We start from the raw sequence: 18,942 nt of genomic DNA on the forward strand, positions 1-18,942 counted from the left end.
GTAAAGGTTTTTTGTTGATAAAACTCTCCATTTTTGATGACACTGCGTACTGCTGCACATGCGGCTAAGTATCCTTGTATGGTGCCAATTGCAGGCTGAGCTGAACCATCAGTATATTTTATGTAATCATACTAATCAAGAGGCAAGACGTCACTGGGCACAGAGTATTCTTGTTCATCCTGGAGAAATATTTGTGTTTGCAAAGTAGGGCCAAAAACATAGTCAAAATCAGTAGCTGCTAAGGCGGTGACCCATTGCATCCATCTTGGATGTAAGTCTTTTGCGTTAGGACCTCTTGCCTTGGTGACAGCTTCTAAGGGTGAAATTGGAATAACCACAACTATGCGTTTATCCTGAGCCAAAGGTCTTTCCTTTATAACAGCTGTCTGAACTGCAGTCAGTATTTTTTCTGTTGATGCAAAATGCATTTCAGCATTCGAGTATAAAAGCAATTTATAAGCAATCTGTACAGTATCACTCTAATTAAAGTTGACATATGAATAGCCAGTGGATATCGCAATTATGCAGATCACCAAGTTAGTTGTGTTGACACAAGTGTGTCAGTTTACAGGGTTCTGAGAATCCATGTGTGTTCTGATGTCCAATGTTTACCGGAGTAATCAGGACAAATTAGCGCGTACAATGGTTTAACCCGTTGTGCGTAGTGTGGTATGTATGTTCTACCAAAGTTGAGAAAACCTAAACGTGATTGTAGCATTTTTATTGTGTTTGTGCAAGAGAGCACATTTCTCTAAAATATGGTGCAAGGCTTTTTTCTTCATTTGATAACTTGTATCCAAAAAATTGGACAATGAGAAAATAAATTTTTGTTTTTGGGAAATTGAATTTGTAGCCATTCAGCAAATCCCAAAACTATGCAATCTACTCTGTCTAAGTGTGTGCATAAGTCATCATCCGTAAGGTATATATCAACGTAGGGCAATGCTTCTGAGTCAATTTCATGTAGAATTGACGTTACTTGAGCAGCAAACAGACCTGGGCTGTTTTTATACCCCTGAGGAAGTTGGCAAAAGTTTCTTTAGACTCCTAAAGCACTTAACACCCTTAAGTCTCTACTTTCAGGTGCGATATTTTGGCAGAAAGAGCCATTGGAAATGTCCAATGTGGTTTTGTATTTTTTGTGAACTATATTGTTCATTAGAGCTGCTCTATGTGAAGTTTGAATTGCAAAAGTGTGTGTATGACTGTTTAAATTTCTGTGGTCTAAGACTATGGAATGATCCAATTTAGCTTCTGGAAATAAAGGATTTTTCATTGCTGAACTACAAGTCTCTATTACTCCTTGATACTCTAATTGTAATAGAATCTCCCTAACCGGGCACTTTGCTTTATGTTTAATTGGGTATTCTGGTTGCACCTGTGGGCTGGACCTTATGGATATGACAGGATAAAGCGAGTACTTATACCAGCAAACAAGATTGCGGTATAATACTGTGGCGTGTGGAAAAGCCCATTCCGCTGCATACGCCTGTTTGACAACTTCAGGAACAGTGAACGAAGGTATAATTACATCTTCTCCTTGTGGGATTTTTCTAACAAACTCAGGCAGCCAATCTATTTCAGCTAGGAGAATGCTATAGGTGGTTGTTAAATTTTCTCCGACTTTGATAGTACATGGTATGTCAACCTCAATTTGAATTTGTCCAAAGTATAAAGTATATTGGGAGGGCTAACCTGCTGATCAGGTGTTTCAAACTGAATAGATTCATTATTTGCTCTCGAAACCAGAATCTCTTGAGGGTTCTGGTGAACTATCGTGACCTCTGCTGCGCTGTCTAGCAATGTCAATGCCCACATCATGTTCTGAAGGAGCATTCTAAATATGTGTGGCATGTTAACTGGAAATACCTGCCACTTTCTTCTTTTTGAATTCGGGCTTTTGTTGAGAAAGTTTCTCTTCCTCTTTTATGATGATGTCAGACAAGTGTTGTTAGTCCTTTCTCTGTATCACATACTGTTTGTAACTGCATTTGGGTCATCCCCCTCTTCGAGTGTTTGTTGGGTGAGCTCTGGAAGGAAGGAGAAGGACGTGTATCAGTGAACTGATACATATCAGGCTGTTTAAGTGTATCACGGCTACATAAATTATAACGTTTTGTCAGTGGGCTTTGGTTGTGGAGATCCACACCATGTTTTTGTTCTGTCTTTATTTTTCTGTTTGTCCCAGTGTTTTCTTTAGAAAACTCAGGTGTATGCTTGGTATTATCGTTTGCAGAATTGCCTTTAAGCCTCGGCTTTATAAGCCTGGCTCCTGAATGATCTCGGCCTAGATGTATAGATTTAAGCAATAATTTTTGGTAATTCATGCTCTTGGTCCACAATGTGAACCTGTGCAAGGCACTGGCGTACTACCAGTGCTGCTGCCTCCCCTTTAATATTACTTAAAATAATTGAGAAAACTGGCAAAGTTGCCAATTAATTTCATCCCCAAATCCAGGACAGGGGCAGCCCCATATTCATGTTGAATCTGTTTTAGCACCTCGGGCAAAACAGCAATGGATGGTGTACCATGGGTTATGCTATAGGTGGCAGCAAATACTGTGCCGTACTAGGGGAACCATTCCAAGTGGTAGACACATTGTGAGATTTCAATGTTTGTCTTGGGATCCTGTATGGGGAAACACTATTTTAAGCTGGTTTGTTTTTTGTGTAATGCAAAACGTAATTTCCTCCCATCTGGTAGGAACTTTACCCATAATTGCCTTTATAGTGACTGGACTAATTGCAGGTACAGGCTCATACAGCTTGAACAGCCCTTGCTGGGGCATCTGTTATTGTACGCAAACGAACTGCGTTAAACATCTATATATCCTAACCAATCCTGTGATAAGAGCACAGTAGTCTATAGCATTTAATGGTGCTAAATTTGGGTACGGTGTATAGCCGGTTTGGACTGGCCAGTTTGCACATCATTGCTGAGGAGACCCAGTCTTACATTGTTAAGTGGATGTGGGAGGGCGCCTTGGAACCAATTCTGATGTTCCAGTTATGTTAACGGTATTGTATAATCTTCATAGGTCTATATTGATCTGGTATTACAGCTGGAGTGTATGTGTGAAATGCCTGTCTACTGACATCGACTGCATGAAAGTGAACCCAAGAATAAAATACTTTGCATTTATATGCTTTGTGGGCCTTAACTACAAAGGTAACATCTTCCCCCCTGACAGGGAGCTCGTTTGCCAGTAACTGTGCAGTAACAGCATGTTTACAATTAACAGGAATGTTAACTGCTAGTACCATATTTAAAAATACTATATGGTAAATACTATAGTGGAATAACCCTATTAAAAGTTCAAGCTTGAACAACTTTCATACTAAAATCGAGGTTTCCTATTAAGCTGAGGAGGATCAATCCCTAACACCATGGACTTCCACATATATGATGAAAAGGGGACCTTTGGCGCTTGCAAGAACAACTCAGGAGACCCATTTAATTAGTACTTGGCCTAGAATGTTGCTGGCGCCATGTCATATGGTTGCTATGAATTAAGTTGGACTGAGTATCTGGACAACATGAACTTCAGAATACGGGGACTCAGTTCACTCATATCATCAGAAAATGTTGGCCCAATTCTTAGCTAGCTCACAGTGCCCCATCTGAACCCTTAATCCTACTAGGGTACCAGTTGGTATCAGCAACCTTGAACATGACCACTCTTATTCCCCAAAGAAATCATAGAAACAGATCTAACCTTCCATTGTTACTTTTGCATGACCAAGACAAACATAAGAAAGACACTAAAATGTATTTTCAAACATTTATTGAAACAATCGTATCCTTGTATAAAAAAGCATGAGCTGCAAATATTAGGCAGATGAAACACAGCATTTTAACCAGCATTACAAGAACGGTGAAAAAGATAAACAATTCAACCATGATAATGTTACTATGTGATTATACTCCTATCTAATCCTACCTATACTATGATAGCTTACTGACAGTACCCTCTGCCAAATCCATTGGAATACCCTAGCCCCCATACCTGGGTATGATGTGCCAGGAAGCCAGTCTGATGTAGAGCAGGCTACCATCCTTTGCAGGATAGAGGTCAGAGTCAGCAGGGCTGCATCTCAGTAACAGTGCACCGCATTCCAGGGCAATACCAGCATAAGTTCTCTTCTGCGGAAGGTAGCACTGAGGTTGTTTATATAATAAAGCATAGTTTCAAATGCAGTGCCCAAGGTGCAGAGCTGATGTGATGGTTTGTCTATAGGCCTAGAGCTGTCTCCAACTGGACAATGTAAATGCAAGTGCATCACATTCTATGTACCTAACCTTGGACAGAGTGTATGAATAACATGATAATAATACCTAATAATAAATTAACTGTATGTATAATAGCTTCTTAGTGTATTATTGTGTAAGTGTAAAGCATGTAAAAAGTCACCATTAAAATATGGCCAAGCTAAAAAATGAAACTAAAATAGAAACTCAGAGCAGGACGTGATGGACCTCACTACACCTTTAATTGAAGGATTATATAGTATTTGTAGACAAAATTAAAAGACCCAAAAAACAAGATAGTCGGCTAGCAGTGGCCACTCTTTTTTACAACAGCATGAAGAGATCCAAAAGAAAAAGCATGAATTCCATGCCCATGGCATGAAATGTACCTAGTAGAAGCTAGAGTACAAATTAAGTCACCTCAGCGACAGATTTAGGGCTTGTGCTCCTACTGCTCTGCCTCCTCCCTATCTGTTTCTCTAGTCCACTGATGTTAAAAATAAAACACAGCACATTGAGAAGCCTAAAATCCAATTAGTGTTTACTGCAAAAGAAAAGGTAGCAAAGCGAAAGGTCAAAAGGCAAGTGTCTTTGCAACTGACCAGGACTCTCTCTAGAAAATGTTAATCTGGCACTAAGAGCTAAAACGCATGTACAATGGGCTTAGTATATACAGTTTTTCTCAATAAAGGTCCATGTAACGTGGTCTGTCATGACCACGGGACAAAACTTGCTATTCTCAGTGAAAATGTATCCAATGTGCAAGTGTCAAGATCTTAGCCTCAACGAAGCACAGGATGGCCTTGAAGGGGCCCATATTTCATATACACAATACTAGCACCATTCATCTCAGAGAATCCGACATCCCTTTCTAGGTTTGAAAAGACTGGTATGCTACTGCAATATGTGCAATTTAGAACATGAAGCATTATGGCGCCTGGCCTTCTAAGGCCATGTAAGGTTTGTGATTAATAAAATGCCATAGGAAGCTTCAGTCAAATAGAGCACAACATTCATATTTGATTAATAGTGGATACATTTGTGAATATATTTAGGATTTTTAGCATTTCTCTTCATAGGTGTATATAAACATTATACACATTTATTTTAAGTATGCTTTCTCACTGATGATAAAGACAGTGATGAACCCATGAAGGAGGATTTGTTGGACATGTTTACCCATATCATTGGAGGAAGACAGTGCTATAACCATTGATTCACCTGGAAACACAGTAGTGCCTGTGGTACCACCGGTGGATGGAGTATAAAAAGGTATGGTGCAAGCAAGCGATCTGATACCCTAAATGATGGCAAAGCACCTGGCAAAAGGGTATGAGTGACTAAACAAGACATCAATTCCACTAATGTGGTTCGATACAGAGCACAAATGTGTTCTGTCCGAGCTGGGCGTAGAGATTGTTCAGAACACAGCCCCACAATTACTAGCAAAAGTTTGAAAAGGACAGCAGGCCAACTGGCTAGGAATCACTTCCCATTCCAGTCAGGCATATGATGAGGCCGCTCCTTGTCTGCTCCCAATACCATCCTCCAATTGAGCGACAACCCTGCCACTGGGCGTAGAGTTACTGTACTGTAGTGTCAAGGCCTTTCTCTGACTTGCTGAGTATTAAGAAACAGTTCTCTAACACAGGGGAAACCCAACCTAGTTCTCTGAAGAATTACAAATTGTGTTTGAAGAGTACAGACCATTTGGGTATATGTGAATCAATTGTTGTAGTTGGAGGTATCACATGAACTAAGAGATTGGTTGATGGAAAAGTCGGAGTGGATGAGACAGGACCCCAAAATGACAGGGTGCTAAACATGGCAAAGGGTGCATTGTTGAATGCGATTGTGGATGTTTACCCACTAAAACCAACCGGACTAAGATCTCAACTTGCAAACAGAATAAGTGTGACTTGCTCACAAATCACCTAGACTGGCTAAAGGATGTGTTTGAGAGGTATTCAGGCATTCTCTGCCTGGCGTAGAAGGCTCAGGGTGCTGTAGATTCTGCTTTTGTGCCAGGGTTATTACTAAATGGGAGTAGTCAGTTGATAACAATGTATATTGGATTGCAAATTAAGAAGTTAATGAAGTTAGTGACAGTCACAAACCATTCTGTGGCTACGCAGGAATAAAAGAAAGAAAATGTTGAATAAAAACCAGTGTCTATGAAAAAGAAAACAGCAAAAAGAAGCGGTCAGGTAGCCCCTCAAACAAGTGAATAAAAGGGAGAGGTGACGGGAGGACGAGGCTGGTGTAGAGTGGGAAGGTATAATGGAAGAGGCATATCTTGTTCTAGGAAAGTCCCTTGTATATCAAGGAACCATGCACGTTTCCATGCAGCAAACCAAGATTGTGGGATTTTCCGTCAATTGTGAAGGGCTCTCAGCTGCCACCAAACACTGCTACTGTCCCCAAATCTACAAAGAACAATGTCTTCCTTAGCCTATATTGCCCACATGAAAAGGGCACTGGAAATATACTTGTAGTAGAGTGGAGAAGAGTATTACTCATCCTATTCAGTCAGATAGTTCCCTTTAGGTCTAGGACAATTCCTTTCTTCTTTCCTGTGCTTTGTGTGAAGACTCCAGATTGATGAAACATGTTTGGGAAATGCCAGGGATTACATGCAAAGCAGGGAATACAGAGCAGCTCAGTGGTGCTTCTGATGAATTGGTATTTGACATATTAGTTCAATCATGAGGACATCCTGTACCTCCTTTAATACATGATCTGATAAGGCAGTACGAGTTGATAGCTATTGTTTGCAGGTGCAGTACCCTGATTTTGCCCATCAAAATGCAGGCAAAGCCAACTTGTACATTTTTATATAATATTTGAGAGTTGAAAATAATGTGATTAACCCTAGCTTGTGTGTGGTCCCTAACCCCGCTACCATCCTTCAATGCATCCCTGCGAATGGGAGGTGCAAATGATTTATTGTGTTACTTTTGTTTCGACTTCTTCTCCATCCCCGTTTATGAATAGAGTCAGTTCCTCTTCATAATACACCATGGTATATATATTTAGCACTCACATTTTTTAAACACACAGTCACTGGATGATGTCATCAGTTATGTCATCAGTGATGTTACTGAGCATGTCATGAGTGATGTTATATGTGAGGTCATAAGCAGTGCACTGCGTGGGTGCGGATTAGAGTTAGCTCAGCTAACTATAACAGCTGAAATTTACTGGTTTTTTACAAGTGAAACTTAAGCCTAACTATAACGTCTCTGTAACCTTTGTTTTTTTCACTGAATTTCAAAGATATTTTTTATTTTATTTCCTAACTCAACCTATAAACTTTGAGAGTGGGTGTGTGAGTGGCTGTATAGGTCGGTGGCTGGATGTGTGAGTGGCTGTATGGGTCTGTGAGTTAGTGTGTAATGTCTGAGTAATTACATAATTGCATGAGTAGTGCCTAAGTGATTGTATGATTGCATAGGTAGTGCCTGTGAGATTCTATGAGTGCAATTGCCAAGGACACACTGTGAATACTGGGTGTTTTTGACAATGTGTAAAACACATATATTGACATAAATTTTACATAAAGTTTCAGTGTAGCTATTTAGTAAGATACTAATTTAACTTTCCCCTTTGTATTCATTTGTTGAAATAACTACATAAAAAATGCACTTTCCTTCTTCATAGCAACACCCAAGGTCGTAATGACGTCAGTAGTCATGAATACAAATGCCAAAGTGTAAAACAGATATATAGACATATTTTACAGAAGGTTTGTCTAGCTGTTTAGTAACGTGATGGTTTAACTTTATTTTAACAACACACTTGTAAAAATACAACAGTTTCAAAAATTACTTTCAACATCGCAACTCAGGAATTGAACACAATTATCAGACAAGGAAATGTAATTGGTTTACACAGTTTTACAGCTAAAGTGCAGCATATGTGACAAGACATTATCTCGGGGCACAGCAAAAAAATATTCATGTGGTACAACAAGTATATTTTTTGTGAAGTGTATAACAAATATTTATACATATTACATTGTATGATCCACATTTAGGGTTTAAAATACTTATGTTTGAGTACTTGTTTTCAAATAAAAATCATTCTGTTCAATTTCCTGAATGCAGATTCCGTCTCGGGGTGAATGGATCCACTGGTTAAGAGCGGCTAGCTGAGAGGCCCAATAGTACGTCTGTATGTTGGGAAGTACAATGCCCCCATCATGCCACCCTCTGACCAGGTTGTTCATGGCTATTCCTTCCCATAAGAGGTTGGATACTTCTGTCTCTATCGCCCTAAAATATGATGGGGGAACTGGAAATGGTGTATTTTGCAGGGCATAAAGAAGCCTGGGCAACGCCATCATTTTAAAACCCAGAGCCTATAACAAGTTAGCTAGACGGGATGGTGTTCGGTGTTGTTGTCTAGGGGGCATGCGATCCACTAGGTCATTTAGGTAGTATTAAAGTCACCTCTTACTATTAATTCACCCTCTGGAAGCTTAAGAAGAAAGGCGCACACGACGAGAAGGCAATCAAGTGCAACGTTGGGGAGATGTATACAGTGATGATGTTGAATTGTCGCCCTTCCCACTGGCCTTTGACTGCTGCAAACTGCTACAAATTGCCCCAGGTCATCTGTCCACGTTTGTTGCATAATAAATGGAAATTGTTTTTTAAGCAGGATCCCTACCCCTCGTGATCCTGATGTGAATCCTGAGTGTGCCACTAGTTTGAAGCCCCACCTATCTAGGGCTTTACATGTTGTTCCTATCAGGTGGGTCTCCTGAAGCAGGGCCACCGCTGGTGCCTGATGTTTGAGGTATTGTAGCACAAGCCACCTCTTCAATTTATCCCTAAGACCATTCACATTCCATGAAAGGAGATGTGAGTGGGTGGTACTCGGAGGGTGAAAGGTCGGTGTAGATGTGACCTGATCACTTAAGGTGGATATCTGTGCCATTGAACTCTACTGGTGGAGGGAGATTGGTTGGATATTGAAGCTGGATTGCTCGGTAATATCTGTCAAGTCGTGTCTTGGTCAATGTTAAACAATTACAACTACAAATACAATAACTTTGTATCCCTCCCGCCCTTCCTGCCCTTCCCACCCCCCTCTCTGCCTCCCTGCATGACGGATTTAAAACCACCCGCCTCCCCAACAGTGCAGAGTGCCTGGTACCCCATCCCCAATACCTCTGCGGGGGAGCATCTCCAGCATCCTCCCATGTCCATTCCTGTGTCAAAAAGGCACATATCTGGCGATAAATGATAAGTCTCGATCAATACCTATAGATGGACAAATGTTCAGAGCAGATAATATGAACTCCTTCAGTTATTCTAGTGCAATGTCAGTTTATCATAATTGCTTGTGGATGTTGTGGTCATCACTATGAATTCCCCGGGCCATCTTCTGCAGTCATAGATGCTGCCTGTACCGTACCCGGAATTCCAGCTGTTAATTGGTGCTTGTCTTGCTTTTTCACAGACTTTCCGTAGTTCGTAACTTGACTCCAGCCTGCAAGCCACTCCTGGGCCTCCTCCGGCGTTGAGAAAAACCATGCCTTCCCCTCCTCTTCGACTCTCAGCTTTGCGGGGAAGATCATTGAATACTTAAGTTCACGGTTTCTCAGTTCCTTCTTTATTTCTAAGAAACTGCGTCGTAGTTTTGTGACTGTCGCCGTGTAGTCCGGGAAGAAGGTTACCATACTGTGTTCGAAGCGCAAAGGTGGGGATGCCCGGGCCGTCTGTAGGATTAAGTCACGGTCCCGGAAATTGAAGATGCGGGCCAGGATAGGCCTCGGATGCGCTCCCGGCCTGGATCTACCACCCGGTACACGGTGGACTCTCTCCACTGAGAAATATTATTAAAGACCCCTTGGTTGCAAGTAGTTCTGGATGAGGTCCTCCACAAATAGGTCTGTCGCTGGTCCTTCTGCTCATTTCGGGAACCCAATGATCCTAACATTGTTGCGTCTCAAGTGACCTTCATATTCGTCCAACTTCGAAGCCATTGCCTTGCTTTCAGTTTGTAGTTGCTTCACTTGACGTTTCAGAGTTTCTGAGTTGTCGCGGAGGGCCGCTGTGGTAGTTTCCACTGCCGTCACTCTTGTGTTCATATTTTTAAGGTCTGCTCGGTCCAGTGCAATTTCTACAGAAACAGAACTGATGCGTGATTCTAGGGACATTTGCACCCTATTCAGGGTGGCCATAACATCTTGTAGTGTGACCTCTTTTGTCTTCGCTGCTGTGTGGTCTATTCTATCCAGCATAGTCTGAGGCGGATGCTAGGTAGTACTCACCGCAGTCTGCCTGTGTGGTGAGCTACCCCACGTGGCCTTTCAGTTTTCCCACTACTGGTTGGTGATATCAAGGCCCTGCGGGATGGCAGATAATGGGTGAAAACATTTCACCAGGTGACCAGTCTCCCCTTCTGCAACTTCGCTGCTCATAACTGGGAGGGGGGGAGGAGGGAATTTGATTTAGATACGTCCAATGCCCTGCGTGTGTTGCTTCGTGTTGCACTGTGTTTCCTTCTGTACCACCGCTGGGGTGCCATTTTGTTTGACTACTCCTCTTCCTGCAAGCTGCTGTGGCTGGGCCCCATTCCCTTCAAGCCAGCGATACGTCCTGGCTACATTTAGTGGATGCCCATAATGCTGTTGCTGGCTGCAGTAACTATTCAGGCCCTCTGGGGACCTAGAATTGGGCACCTGGTGTCCTGCCAAGTATGGGTGTCTCAGGCAGGGGGGTCCTCCTGCAGTCCAAGCCCTCGAAGTCGAGTATGGCTGTAGTTGCGAAGAACAGATCCTGCTCTTACCGCCTGTTTCTTATCTTGCCACTCCTTCCCTTTTTGGGTGGTTCCAGTCCGCTTCTATGTTATTGAGTGCCTGTTATTCCTCAGGCATTGGAGGTCAGTTGGGTTCTTCAGGAGAGAGGGGGCCCAAGGAGGTAAGGCCCCCAAACCACAGGGCCCGTGGACTTCAATATCTTGGTGCGCGGGGCCAGCACCACAAGGCCTCCCACGCTGGGTCTACGGAGACTCAAAGCCCCGGCTTTCTTAGTCCTCCTGGCCGATCACTCGCAGGCCGTTCAGCACCTCCCACCATTGGGTGCGGGAGCTCCAGGCCGCCTCTTGTTTCTGTTGGACTTCCCTCCTCCCCAGCCGGCGCAAGTGTCACTCAGTCCGGTCCCCGGGAGCAGTCAGGGCACAGTTGGGTGTTCCGGCGTCTCGTTCTCCGAGGCCCCTGACTCGACTATGTTGTTAATGCCGCTCCCCCACGGCCGGCTTGGGCCGATAGTCTGCTTGGCTGTTGGGTGCAGGAGCCGCTCACCCTTTTTTCGCTGGGCTTCCTCCTACCTTTGCCGCCTCCTTGCACAGGCAATTCAGTATGGTGTAATATCGCGACGCGGCACTCCGATCTCGCTGCTACTCGAACTCCCCGCCTCAGTCTGACATACAGGCCGCAACAGTCTGTGCGACCTAGCGGGTCTTCACCGCGTCGGCTTTCTCTCACAGTCAGTTCATTCCAATCGACGCTGGCTCCTATCACTTCTCCATCCCGATTTGCATCTCGCCTGCGGATTTATTCTCAGATTTTCTCGGGTAGAACCTGTGACAAGACAGAGCTACTCTAGGCGGCGTCCGTCTTCCACAACAGCCGGCCTTCTTTTTCACTTTTTAAATACAAGTCAACAGTCCGCGTGCGTCAACAACATATACAAAGATACTCTGGTTTTTCTGACCACACTGTGTTAACTTTCGTAATTTCTTCTTCAAAACTATCAATGTTAAAATCTGTGTCCGGTTGTGCAACTCCACTTTTTAACAACTCTTCATTTTCCCTAGATTCCTGCTCAGGACCAAAGAAACAAAACTGCACATCATCGCAAACCTTTTTTATGTATGGCACAGTACCATGCAAAAGTGCTCTATTCGTTTATTCTAAACATAAAACAGGAGTTTTCACATAGGACAGCCTCCTAACTAAAGTTTGCATTTTTGAGTGATGTACAGCTCAAATCCTGAAATGATGAAAGCTGCTTTGGCACACTTTCTTTGATAAACTATCTAGTGAGTGTCCCTGCAAATTTGTATGCTTTCCAATCTTGGAAGGATCCAATCCTTGTAAAGTACTTTTTTGTGTTTTAAACTTCGCCTTAGAAAAATGCATAGAAATGTCCTTATTATATCAATTGATTGCTGTTGAATACTACAAACACTAATACAATTTCATTTGTATACAGGCACCTGACTCCACCTTCCTTGGACCTCTTCTCCAATAACTTGTTCTACATTTCTAGGTACCATCACCTCTTTCGCTATAGGAGTGCCATTCTTCATTTCATAACATCGTTCTCTGTAATCAATAGCATGAACTAATCTATTATCCTGGAGATCGCTTTCTTCATTAAAGAAAGGCTCTGTACTAGAAGTATGTATCCATTCTCCACTAAAAACTGTACAAAAGTTACTTCTATCACTTCTTTTTTCTGGTGTTGTCTCCTCATGCACAATACCATTTTGTCAAGAATCTTCATTCTATTTATAATCAAAATTAAAAACTTCCTCTTCAAAGCAAAGGCCTTATCAACTACTCTCTCAACTCGTTCTTTCTGTTTCAGTGCCTCTCGCCTTCTTCCATACTTTGTCATAGTTCTCAGTAGATTTATAACTACTCTACTACAAAACATCCTGGCTCTGATTGCCTTAAACTGCTTCTGTCTCCTGATTAAGGTGTGACCATCTTTGTTACATTCTTTCCTGTTCTTGTTATATAGATTTTGTCCACTGTTATTCTTTCTCAAAGTTTGAATTTTATTTTCGTTATTTTGTAATATTTGGAAATGTATATAAATATATATATTTTTAAGAAATAACTTTGCCCTCTTACCAGTAGCTCTTTGTTCTTTCATAATTTTTTCTTCATTTAGCCCCTCTTGCGTCTCAGTTCTGCATAGATACTGTAGTTGCTTCTGTTCCTTTATCTTCTGAGTTTTTGTAGGCATTCTGTCTGTAGCTATGTAGCTATGGTTCTGAAAAAAAAAGTATATTTGAATTTTTATTCTAGCCAATGTACAAACTACTTTACTACCGGCTTACACATTATACAAAAACAGCTTTTATGTTATGGTGCAGTTTTAAATCTACAGATGAATCTAGCTATATAATTACGAGCACCAAACCCAAACCAAAACACAAAACTTAATTTATTAGTTACCTTTTAATATTATAGCACCCTCTCCTTTGTGTAGTACATTTTAAAATAAACATCAACGAAAGTGCAAAATACATACAGTGTCTCAATACTGTAAATCCGAAAACACAACTTAAGAGCTATTTCTGTGCCTCACTAACACTGGGTCACCGGTAGATTTAGTGTTTCAGTACTTTTCTACTTAGATGTGTCAGATAATTATTTTTAGAAATGTTGCATATATAAATATGCACATTAAACTATCACAGCATAAAGCTCACTAATTTTTCCGAGTACCTTGTAAACAGTGTATGATAGGTTACATATATAACTCACCAGATGGTTCTAAAAGAGCACATATTTCTCACTAAAACTTGTAATGACATGTGTTTGGGTTTGGTTTTGGATGATTGGATGAGCGCATATATAGTTCCGGGATGATTCCCTCAAATATAGGTAGTGTCTGGGTGAATCCCTGAGTATGTACGAACGACATCAGTGGTTCCATATCTGCATAGTTATGTGCCTGTGTATTCACATGACTATATTGCTACTATCTGGGTGTTTCGATGAGTGCATGAGTTCTGCCTGAATGATTAGTTTAGTGCATAACAAATGTCTCAATGATTCAATACATGCATAGATGGTGGTTGGATGATTAAATTAGTGCTACTCTTGTCACTGGGTGATAACAGGACTACATGCGTGATATATACATGATTTATTCAGTTCATGGATAGTGTGTACGTCATTGTTTAAGTGCATACATAGCACCTGGCAGATTGCATCAGTAGCGTTCCCTTGATTGAATGAGTGCTTGACTGTTGCCCATTTGTTTTTGGTTAATTGAACAGGTAGTACCTGGGTGATTACAAAACTGCAGGCGCATTGCCTGGACAATTGAGTGACTGCATGAGTAGTGCCTGGCTGATTACATGAGTGAATGACTAATGTCTGATTAATTGCATAAGTACACTATTACAGTTTGAGCGATTGGATAAAAGCAAGTGTACTGCTGTGGTGATTATATTAGTGCAAGAGTGTTGCCTCGTTAATTGGATGAGAGCATAGATACTGGATGTGTGATAGGTTCATTACAATGGTACTTTCTGCATAATTGGATGAGTGCATGACTAGTCCCTGAGTATTTGGATGAGTGCATGGGTTGTGCCTCAGTGTTTGGATGAGTGCATAGGTTGTTGCATGAGTGTTTGAATAACTGCATAGGTACAACTTTGGTTACTGCATATGTGAATGGTTAGTGCCTGGGTGATTGGATGAACGCATGGGCTTTGTCTGCGTAGTTCAATTAGTACAAAATTAGTGCCTCTGTGATAGGGAGAGTGAATGTGTAGTGCCTGGGTGATAGAATAAGTGCCTACATAGTGCATGATTGATTCAATAACTGTCTGTGTGATTGGATGATTGTCTGAGTAATGCATGGGTGGCTGTAAAGTATCTCCATTGATGTTACATACATAACAGGTGTGACTATATCTGTAACTCATTGTTTAACTTGTCTTGTCAGTGTCAAACTATCTGTTTTAGTGAATGTATCATTTTTGAATGACCTATGTGTCAGAAAAGTGTAGATATCACACTTCACATATAATTAGATATATGTCTCTCTACAAGCATATATTGCTCTGTTACTTAGCATACACATGCATCAGTAAGTTTCTAAAACTGAAAACAACAAATCTCACTTTTTTAAAGCACAAAACCTTTTCTTAATGGCTTACCTACATCATTTCTCAAACTTTTCTCGTGTGTTTAAAATATATATTCAGTATTTCTCAAAGAAAAATTACACGCCAAATAAATGTAGCACAAGTACTCTCTAAACTGACATTCTGTCCTATAAACACTCCTCAATTTTAAACCAAGCATGTTTGAAGAAATACACCACCCTCACCACATACATGAAATTTTCATTAGTCTTAAAGAACATAGATCACAGTATAAATATATGTGATTCCATAATAGATATATTCCTTCAAGCCATCTTTCCAAAAATATATAGTTCTATACATCTTTAAATAAACTCAAGAGCCCTACCGTACATATCACTATCTGCAATCATTTAAAACAATCACACCATCTAAACATATGCAAACCACGCAAATAAGTGAAAAACCACAATGACAAATATTTCCTAATACATACGTAACCAATATGACTACTTTATAATACATATACAGGTGCAGAACATTTTCTTACACTACTCTTGTTTAATAATGTGACCAAAAGTACTATTTCTTCCAGAATATTAATAACATAGATGTATCTATTCTGCACACGATGCTTAGACATTTAAAACTTTCTTAGTTTTAAATGCTTTCCTCATTACAACTTCAAACAATACTATACTGTTATTTTTCTGTAAACTACAGTGGAATATAGGGGCACTAATTAATTTTTATCTTAATTCCCAAAACATTTCGTACTAACATCTTAAACACATATCCTCTGATAGATACAGTTCATCGCATATATTTTTTCATGTCACTGTGATACTCTTTTTAATCAAACTCCCATGTACATCTTTATTTCTAATGTAATGTAAGTTTCTTAAATAACTAAAAAGTTATGTACATACCAGTGACTTGAATGTGTAGATTATAATGTTGTTTTATCTCCCTTTTAAACAGTGTTGACACAGTTAGGATTTGTAAAAACTAAACACAAGAATGGTATACCACTCTCATACAAAGCAACCAACTTTCCACTCTATGATCATGAGAAAGGCAGCAAATTAAATAATGTCTTTCATTTTAGACTATTCTATCTCCACTTGTGAATGGTTAGCTTCTGTTAACCCTTTCTCTATCTTTCAAAAGTCCAAACCTATATTTAGCTTCAGTTTTTTAAAATGTAGATAATGCACAACAGTTTATTACATAGTCTTCAACTGGAAATTAAAGTTCATCATTACTTAAATTATGTTATAACTCCTCAACTTTTTGAAAAAAGTTCTGCCTCTTTAACACCCTTCCCCCAATACACTCTTAGCTCAGTGTATCTAGCAACCCAGTGGAACCAGTAAGTCCCAAGTTCACAGCACATTCTAGAAGGAACATGCTACTTCCAAATGTACAGCAGGTGTGGTTTACTGCACAGATGCAGAAGCATATCCATGTCTGTATTACATTCCTTTTTTTTAAACAACAACCAATAATAGGACTTCTTACTAATGCAGCCAACATACTAACTAATTTTATTCACTTACTGAGAGAACCTTCCAGGTGGCGGCACCCCCTTTCGCCTCTCAGATACATACTGTGAAACAAGGGGTTCAACAGGGCTGAGCATTGAGCCCTACGTTATTCAATCTGTATGTCCAGCCATTGGCGGCTGTGGCCAGGAGTAGAGGGCTAACTGCAGTATCATATGCTGATGCTACTCAGCTGGTAGTGGCACTCTCCAACGACTCCATGCAGGATGCCCTTACGTTTCGGAGCGATCTTGCAGCTGTCGCGGAGTGGATGTCTGCTACCTGTCTCTAGCTTAATGACAGCAAATCTGAGGTTTTGCTGGTAGGAAAAGACCCAGAGCTGTGGAGCGAGCGCTGGTGGTCATCGTCCCTGGGATGTGCACCCACCCCCAAACAGGTGGTTAAAAATCTGGGTGTTTGAGTAGACTCGGCCCTCAGTTTCCAGGTCCAAATCAAAAAAGTCGCGGGCACTTGCTTTGGTCTCCTGCATGGGCTAAGACCGCTGCTAGGTTTCTTTGATCCTTCCACTTGTCAGGTCATCATTCAGGCTACCATCATGTCTCTGTTAGACTATGCCAGCTCTCTGTATCTGGGGGCTAACAAGGCTGAAACTCTAGGACTGCAGAGGGTCCAAAATGCAGCTGCTAGAACCCTCATGGGCCTCCCTAGAATCTGTTCCATGACCAACGCCATGCGCCGACCCCATTGGTTTCCGGTGGCTAGGCGCATCGAGTTTAAGTCCCTCTGCAATGCCTTCAAAATGATGAATCTTTCCTCACCTAGTATTTTGGGAAACCTGCTCTCACCCTATACTCCTACTCTCCACCTTCGATCTATGGGCCAGCATTTGGCGGTTGTCCCTTGGGTGAGGAAGGCGCACGCAGGAGGACGGTCCTTCCGAATCCTGGTGGCTAAACTTTGGAGCTCTCTCCCGGTGAACATTTGTAGTATGGATAACTACCTGGCTTTTCGCAAGGCCATTAAAACGCATCTTTTCCCTCCGACTGCAGCCTCCCATCCTTTTTGTCACTTAGCGCTAGGACGCCCCTTTGCAGGGGCAGCTATGCACTTTATAAAACCCCTTAACATAATATAACTTACTTACAGCCTCCATTGAAATATATCTTTAAAAAAAAAAAGCCTACATTTTAACAGGTTTTCATTTGGAAAAGTACCTCATTCAGCTCCAGCCTTCTCATGACTGCTATTGCTCCTTCACTTCAAAATGCTTAGTGTGTATTGTTGGCCACACCTATGTCTCTTGGGTAAAGAGGCTGCAAAAAAGTGATGTATTGACAGGGACGTTGTTTTACCAAATGTGGAGATTACTTATTTTGGTCAGAGAGGGTTAAAGTTTTATCAGTTGCTGGCTTTGGTTAAAACCATTGTGGATTGCCGAGCTCCTCACCTCATGATTGTGCAATGTGGTGGCAATGACCTAGGCACATTGAGTGGAGTAGGGCTGGAAATCCTAATGAAAAATACCTTTGCAGAATCAATGTCGCTTTCCCCTCACACTGTCTTAGTGGACTCTAATATATGCCAAAGACAGAAATGGAAGTGGCCAAATCAATTCTGTCCACAGATTGACAAAGCCAGGACACATGTTAATAAAACTGTTTCTGCATTCCTCCGAGACCATTGCATTGGCTATATCTATAACAACAGCCTGCATTTTGACATGCATGGAATTTATAGAAATGAAGGAGTGCACTTTACAAATGAAGGCAACAGAATGTTTCTAAGTAACATGAAACTCTGCATCTGGTCTTATGTGTAGCTGTCATATACACACAATCAACACAAAGGCTCTTGTCAGAGCCACCCTAGTCTCCAAAATATTGTTTATTTTCTTTATAAAGATCCTTTTTGTTTTTGTTTTTGGGAATCTTTGCAATGACGTCATGATAGTCGCGAATACGTTGCAAAATCGCAAAACAAAAGCAGACATTCAACGGCCACCAGCACATCCAAAAATATGAATTAAAAAATCCATTCTAAACATTGCGCTACACACATTACTATATACATGTTCCTTTTAAAACATGTTTAAACTCATTTTTTTTGTACTAAGATTCTTTAAAATCGATCTTTAAGACCTATTTTCCGGTTTCGCGATTATTCAGGGCGTCACGACGATGGTGTTATTCGCAACAATCGTGCCTTTTCCATAAAGTGAAAAGCACATATGCACATATTTAAAAATATTTTACACACTTGGGGGTCGATTACGATGTCGTTAGGAAATCATTCCGACCAAATCGATTCCGGAATGCTTTCCGAACGACTCGCATCGGGGGAGTC

General features: G+C 41.1%; 1 long non-coding RNA gene across 1 annotated transcript in view; it reads right to left on the bottom strand.

The window, feature by feature from the left end:
* The window catches only part of LOC146861053 (uncharacterized), a 44,414-nt gene that overhangs the window by 6,645 nt on the left and 18,827 nt on the right, over positions 1–18,942 (bottom strand). Inside the window, exon 3 of the long non-coding RNA XR_014979229.1 lies at positions 13,122–13,263. This is a non-coding gene — a long non-coding RNA (uncharacterized LOC146861053). The remainder of the gene's footprint in view (positions 1–13,121; positions 13,264–18,942) is intronic.

The sequence above is a fragment of the Triturus cristatus genome, chromosome 3_1 (assembly GCF_964204655.1).
Source record: "Triturus cristatus chromosome 3_1, aTriCri1.1, whole genome shotgun sequence".
Classification (NCBI taxonomy): domain Eukaryota; kingdom Metazoa; phylum Chordata; class Amphibia; order Caudata; family Salamandridae; genus Triturus; species Triturus cristatus.